This window comes from Nanorana parkeri, unplaced genomic scaffold (genome assembly GCF_000935625.1).
Source record: "Nanorana parkeri isolate BGI_ZX_2015 unplaced genomic scaffold, ASM93562v1 scaffold768, whole genome shotgun sequence".
NCBI lineage: Eukaryota > Metazoa > Chordata > Amphibia > Anura > Dicroglossidae > Nanorana > Nanorana parkeri.
Genome location: NW_017307036.1, coordinates 750,107 through 757,147, shown reverse-complemented (window position 1 = coordinate 757,147; position 7,041 = coordinate 750,107). Strand labels below are relative to the sequence as shown.

The 7,041-nt window shown below is 46.3% G+C and overlaps 1 protein-coding gene across 1 annotated transcript in view; it reads left to right on the top strand.

Moving 5' to 3' along the window:
* FARP1 (FERM, ARH/RhoGEF and pleckstrin domain protein 1) overlaps positions 1-7,041 on the top strand; it is a 166,628-nt gene that overhangs the window by 1,215 nt on the left and 158,372 nt on the right. The gene's annotated exons all lie outside the window — the stretch shown is intronic.

Sequence of the window (7,041 nt, the reverse complement as noted above, 5' to 3'; positions counted from 1 at the left end):
GGGGAGTTGTGAGGTGGCAGGGCACATGGCATGGAGGGAGGCAGGGAGCAGGGCTGAAGAAAGGTGTTGTGCCTGTGAAAGGATTGTATGTCACCCTGTACGATCTGCTGTATTATGTACAACATTTCCACACTGCATACAAGGGGAAGGTGACAAAAACATTGGGAGGACACTGTCCATATCTACACACATCAAGACAAAAGATATTCCCCTCATCTCCACTGCTAACTATTCTGGCTCCTTTGTTTCAATGTTAGCTAGTAGACTCGAATTCAGGCTTGTATTACAATGTGGGCTCTATCCTGTCTCCTAGATGGTACACTCAAATACAAGGCAACACTTGGTTACAGGCTCTCGGATATGTGGCCATAATACATGTATGTACTGTAAAGTTCAGAAGACCCATGCGGAGTATCTGATTGGACATTTATATCGCTTCCAGCACCAGCAATGTTATAGATTTGAATACATGTACAAAGGGGGGAATCATAGCAATTGCCAGTGTTTGAACTTGCGCAGAATATATTCGACGTACTTTGCGCCAGATTTATGTTGCTAGTGTAATGTTCATAAATGAGATTAAGAAAACTCCTAAATCCTGGCAAAAAGCTTAACTGTCGCTTCATGAAGACTACATGGGGACTTCTTAAGTAGCGATTGTTTTGTTGAGGTGATGCTCTGGTTTCAGGCAGTGCAGATGTAAACAGTTGCGAACTTTCGCAAAACAGGCGCAATTGGGAAAATAATGCAGGCCGTGGTCAAAACAGGCGCACATGTTAAAAGGAGCGGCTGAACAGATGTGCACATAAAAAAAAAATGATCAAAGAGGCTAAAACTTTTGCAATTGCTTTGATAAGTTCCCCCCAAAGTGTTCTTTGCAATATGTTGGTTGTGCCATTGTGCCCATTAAGGGTGTGAATTGGGCTCACCATTGTGATGCAATAAATCCTAATGCGCTATGCCCCTTGAATGTATCTAAACATCTGCGTGATGTTCATTGGGGTAGTATGACAGTCTTTACTATCCATGGTGTAGAAAGGGTTATTGCAAATGAGAGAGATGGTGTCACATATCGTAGACTCTTGGACAGCGGCGGGACAAGGGAACCCATGGCCTCAGCCAGCGGTATATATATATATATATAGATATAGATATAGATATATATAGATATAGATATAGATATAGATATAGATATATATAGATAGATAGATAGAGAGATCTATATATATATAATATCCTTTATATTTGAAGTGGTTTGCGTTTGGGGTCCACTGGTATATTTAGGTGTTTCCCTTGTAGGGCCAGTGAAGTACAGTAATGCCATTTACTTTATATTTGTCATGTTCTAGGTCTGGCTCATTACTTTACATAAGCATATGTTACTCTATTGTTAAATTTTTGCTTCTATGCATATTCACTAAAGTTTTGATGTTTTGTATGCTGTAGGATTTTAAGTAGGGATGCTCCAATCTGTTTCTTTGGTATGGAGTACAGATATTTTGCTTTCGGTACTCGCCGATACTGGTGCTTCCGCTGGCATGGAGCGGCTTCCCGGGCAATCGGGAAGGTACTGACATGCCACCTGGCTTCCTGATTGCCCGGGAAGTTGTCTCCATAGGAAGCTCAGCGGCGAGTATTAACCTGGCTTTCTGATTGGCCGGGAAGCCGCATGTTCGGCCAGTTCAATGTTGATTGGCCGGGAAGCCGGCTTCCGAGCCAATCGGCAAGAAGTCGGCTGTCATTACTCACCACCCGGCTTCCTGGTTCCCGGGGAAGCTGACTCCATGTACCGCTACGGCACTGCAAGTTAGAGGAAATCTTCCTCTGACCGGAAGTTCCGTTATCGGTGATCAACGTGGCACAGGGTATCATTTATTGATTCATCACGGTGTGAATGGACCCCATGTGTTTAACCCTCTGTATTCCAACTGGTCTGTGCACCTTCATTGTAAATGCTGATCTTGTGAAGCATTTAATGTTCTGTTCGGGTGCATTTTGTTTGTGTTAATGACTCCACCTACCACTTTGGAGGCTGGGAGTATATAAGACTTTCTATGTGGATGTGTATACTGGTTATGATTAAGACCCAGGGTTTTGGCAGAGACTCGTAAGCTATTTTCATGCTGAACTAAAGTGATATTTGGAGACGGTCCCTGTCCACGTTCCGGTGTTTTAGCATCAAATAAGTGGCTACATGGTGAGCGCAAAGTGTCCCTACCTGAGATGAGCAGATCAGTCTGAGAATTTCCATTGTATCTGAATATGTGGGTATAGATTGGACTGAGAATCATGCAGCTTGTCAATCCAGGCAGCTGTGCTTTAGGAATTTTCCAGAAGATTTGAATATTTGCAGCTAATCTGAAGCCCCTGATTCTTGCTTTTCCATTGTAAGGTCACATCGAAAGCATTACAGCAGACAGAGGCTTTGTAAGCTCATTATTTGCTATCAGTCAGGCCCAATACAGGGGGATGTGTCTTGAGCAGCCTTGACATGGTCACATTATCACTACAATCGCTGTGATTTACTGCTCTTCCTACAGCAAGGCAAAACCAAATCATCCCGTGCAGGTACAGCTCACTGTTCTATGTCATCAAGGTAATCTCTACATTGCTATGGAAATGTTGTGTTGGCTAGAGTGTTCTTACTGGAAAATCGTCTTTTTTTTTTTTTAATCAGGGCCTTTCACAAGCACCTATGTTGTCTTACAATGATTATGTTCTTTTAGATGAGTGTCCTAGGAGGTGGGGTGAGAGGTGTTGGGTTACCTGTGTTCACATATAGCTCCTATTACCCTCCACAGCCACTTCCTTGTTTTTCATGTGAGCAGCTTCCACTCTTCCACTTTTTTTGGTTTTAGTTTCTCGGCATTACACAGTGCTTATTTTATAATGGTTGTGGAGTCCTGGAATGAATTGACACAGCTGCTGGACTTTGGTTTTCTCTGTATGGGTGTAGTTAATGGATTCAGTACAGAATAATACTACCTGCAAGTATTTTTAGTTTAAAAAGTAATGATGTTATCCAAATGGGAAAGGGACCTAGACCTGAAGTTTACCCAGCCGCAAAAAGAACGCATATACTCAATGGCCCACAAATCCTCAATTGCCTGTAAGACCCAAGAACTTGGCTATAAGATAGTTTCCCAGTGGTACAGGGTCCCGACACTTCTGCATTCCATGTTCCCTCAGGTCTCACCCTTGTGTTGGCGTTGCGGCCTGGCCCCGGGGACCCCTTTTCACATTTTTTGGACATGTCCGAAGATATCTCCCTTCTGGAGTCAGGTGCTCGAGACTATCGAAAAGCTAACCATGGTGCAGTTAAAAGACAACCCAGCTGCATGCTTGCTACACCTTTCGGATTGCTCTCTCAAACGATCCCTTACCTTACCATTGCTGAATGCGGCTCGGGCCTGCATCCCTATCCTCTGGAAACGTAAGAATCCACCCTCCCTTCGTATGTGGATGACGAAAGTAGATGAAATATACCGCATGGAAGACCTCTCCTCATCCCTTAACAACACGGAGGAGAAATTCAGGTCCACTTGGAACGCTTGGCTAGCTTTCCAGCACTCTGATACCTACACAAGGGAAATGCTGTCAACCCCCCGGAACGAATCTGAATGCGAATCCGCGAGGGTGCTCCCGAGCTCGTCTTCCCCTGTCGTCGGGTCGGAAGGGTAGCCCAGCCTCTGTCCACATATCCTTCCTCCATACCCCTGGGTACTGCTTAGCTCAAACCTATCTATGACCCTGAAGTCACCCTGCTAAATGTACGGCCTCTATACCCCCCCCCATCCTTTCCTCTCTTATGCTCCCCTCTATTCCTACCCTTCACTTTTCCCTCTAGGTCTCCATCTCTGTGAAACCGACTCTGTTCACCATAGTTAAGTTTGCTACTTACAAGTTTTGTTTAACTTACACCCTACTCTCCGGACACGATGATCTGCGACCAGATTGCTATTACCTAGGATGATGCACATAATCTTCCATTTAGAGGAATATCGACCTGATACACAGATGTAATAATTGGAGATAGTGTAGCAGTTCCTGTGCCGGTACATGATATTGAACTGTTATGTAATTCTCACGCTGATCTGGACGCAATGCACAACAATGTATAGTTATATGTTATGTGGTCATATTGTGACCGTGATTCTTTTCTGTTTGACTGCCCATCCTTATGTGTCTACTTTATACGTATTAATAAAGACGTTTTTGAATAAAAAAAAAAAAAAAGGTAATGATGTTACCAGGGGCGTAACTAGAAATCACAGGGCCTCATAGCAAAATGTTATATGGGGCCCTGTGATTTCTAGTTATACCCCTTGCAGAGCCCACTTGAGATCCCACACAGCCCACTTGAGGGTGAACCTGCAGAGCCCACCATAGAATCTCTATGGTGGGCTCTGCAAGGTCACCCTCAGGTGGGCTGGTCGTACTCACCTGTCCGCCTCCTTATCCTCCACGCTCGCTGATGGGCCCCGCCTCCTCCGTCGCCGAGCCCCGCCTTCTCCCCTGCTCTCGACCACGGGCCCGCCTCCTCCTTCACTGCCGGGTCCGGCCTCCTCCACCGCCGCTGCTGGCTCTCATTGACTCAGCAGCGGCTCTGGAGACGAACGCGCTGCTGAACAGATTGCGGTCAGCAGCGCATTATTCTTCAGAGCCGCCAGTGAAAGCCACCAGCAGAGGATGCCATAGCGACCCAGGCGGTCCACTCGGCATCTGGCCCAGGCCCCACTGTGCCCCAGGCCCCGTAGCGGCCGCTTGGGTCACTATGGCGATTGTTACGCCACTGGATGTTACTAATGGTCTATTTCTTCTGGCTGTACAGCTGGCCATACAATGGCCGAGTCAGGCTGAATGTGTGGCCCCGTTGGCTCCCCTCCATTCAACAAAAGTCATCTTTTTTTTTTTTTCCATTTGACTTTTGTGGAAGGAGTTGGTCCAAAGATTGTTGGCTGAACAGTGAGGCCCCTTTCACATGTACACCTTCCGTTCCAATCAGCAGGGAATCTGTGCGGATCCTCCATCTTACAATGGAGCAAAAAAAATGAAATTATCGGACCCTTGTTGGTTGGTCTATCAGTAGTCCCATATAAGCTGACGTGTCTGTTTACATCGGAATAACCCCCATTCTACCACAGTCAGGTCCATCGAAATGCAACTCTGTTCTGTTTGTTTTTCCAGACCTTGCTGGAGTCGGGGTTAATCGGATGTAAACAGATGCACGTCCATTTAGATCCAGCTGCCCATAGACTTAAGTTGGCCATACACCTTACAATTATCTGCAGATTTTCTATGGTCAGATGGAAAAAGTGCAACAGATTCCTCCATCTACACTAAACTGTGTGGATGGAGGAATCTCCCACTGGGCCAAGCTTCAGTATCTTGCTAGTCGGCCCCGCTGGCTCTCAAAATACCTGAACAATCTGATTGGATGTAGGCATTGCTCAGGTGTTTTGACAGCCAGTGGGGCCGACTAGCAAGATACTGAAGCTTGGTGTATGGCCAGCTTTACATTGCTTCCGATATGCCTGAAAAGCTGACAGACTGCTCTTATGAAAGGCTGTGTTTTCTTCATTCATGCTGAATGGGGGGAATTGTGTGTTTTTACTCTCTGAGCCCATGGGGCTGAACAGGAAAGAACGCAGTGTGTATGGACAGCTTTAGTGAATGCTGTAGCAAGCACATATGGCACTGCTGCATGTTTTCATTCTGCTATCCAAGGAAATATAATATTTCAATATGGTCTCTTGACTGCTCAGGAATGATGTCCACCACAATGCCCAGGGGTCAAGAATTTTCAGCTGCTGATGTCTATGTGTTTTGTGGCCTCCTGAAAGTTGTTGTTGGCTTAGAGCAGTGATAGCCAAACTTTGGCCCTCCAGCTGGTGTGGAACTAAAAGTCCCAAAAGACACAGCAAGATTCTGACAGCTGTAAGCATGACTTCCAGAGGCAAAGAGATGATGGGATTTGTAGTTTCACCACAGCTGGAGGGCTTCAGTTTGGCTATCCCTGGCTTAGTCTGGCTGGCTCCTTTGTCCTATATTAACCGCCTCCCGGCCGGCCGTTGTAAGAGAATGGCCGGCCGGGAGCTTCCTGGATGTAACAGGCCGTGTATATACACGTCCTGTTAGCCCCGCCCACTTGCGGCGAGCAGGAAACTACCAAAATGCAAAAACTGGCAGCGATGCCTGTTTACATTCAAGCGATCCGCCGGCTACAGAGCCGGCGGATCGCTTGTATGGGGTGCCGATCGGATTGGCCCCCCTTCCCGTTGGTCCCGGGCTCCGCTGTGCCCGGTGCGAGCCCGGGACCAGCATGGGGGCTCCCTGACGGGATCAGAGGGAGATTGCTACACGATCTCCCTCCGATCCCCTCTCCGGTGTCAGAATGCGGAATTGATGTACATTACATCACTTTCGCATTCTTGTGTCACTCTCCAGCTTTAAAAGCTGGAGAGAATCTGATGAAACAGATCTCTGCTTCATCAGCTTCTTTGGGGGTCCCTAGGAAACATAAGGGGTCTTGGAGACTCCTGATGTGCAAAAATTGAAAAAAGGGCCTCAGTCATGAAGGGGTTAAAGAGGACCTGTCGCATCTCTTTGCTATCACATAGGGTGGCTTCTTAGACCCCTATGTGATAACAATAAAGTTTAAGTTGCAAAAAAAAAAAATTAGTTACGCATGAAAAAGAATACAAAAACACTTTTTTTTTTAAAAAGTCCCCACCCATACATACACGTGTGCAAACATGCGTTGGGTGCGCATACGTGCGAAAACTACGATTGCGCCCTTTACGCGGCACATGTTACATATCGCCACGAACGTCGGAGCGAGTGCAATAATTGTAGGGCCATCGATCACTGATGACACTAAATTGATGAGCGGTTAAAAGCTTTTAAAGCGTCGCCTACGGTCAGTTTTGGGTATGGTAGCTTTTTTTGCAATTTCCCGGGTGCGTTCCATTTTAAAGCTCGACATGTTTGGAGAAAACCTGTAGTCTTGCCTCCTGTAGATGTTTTACCGCTAGCACTGTG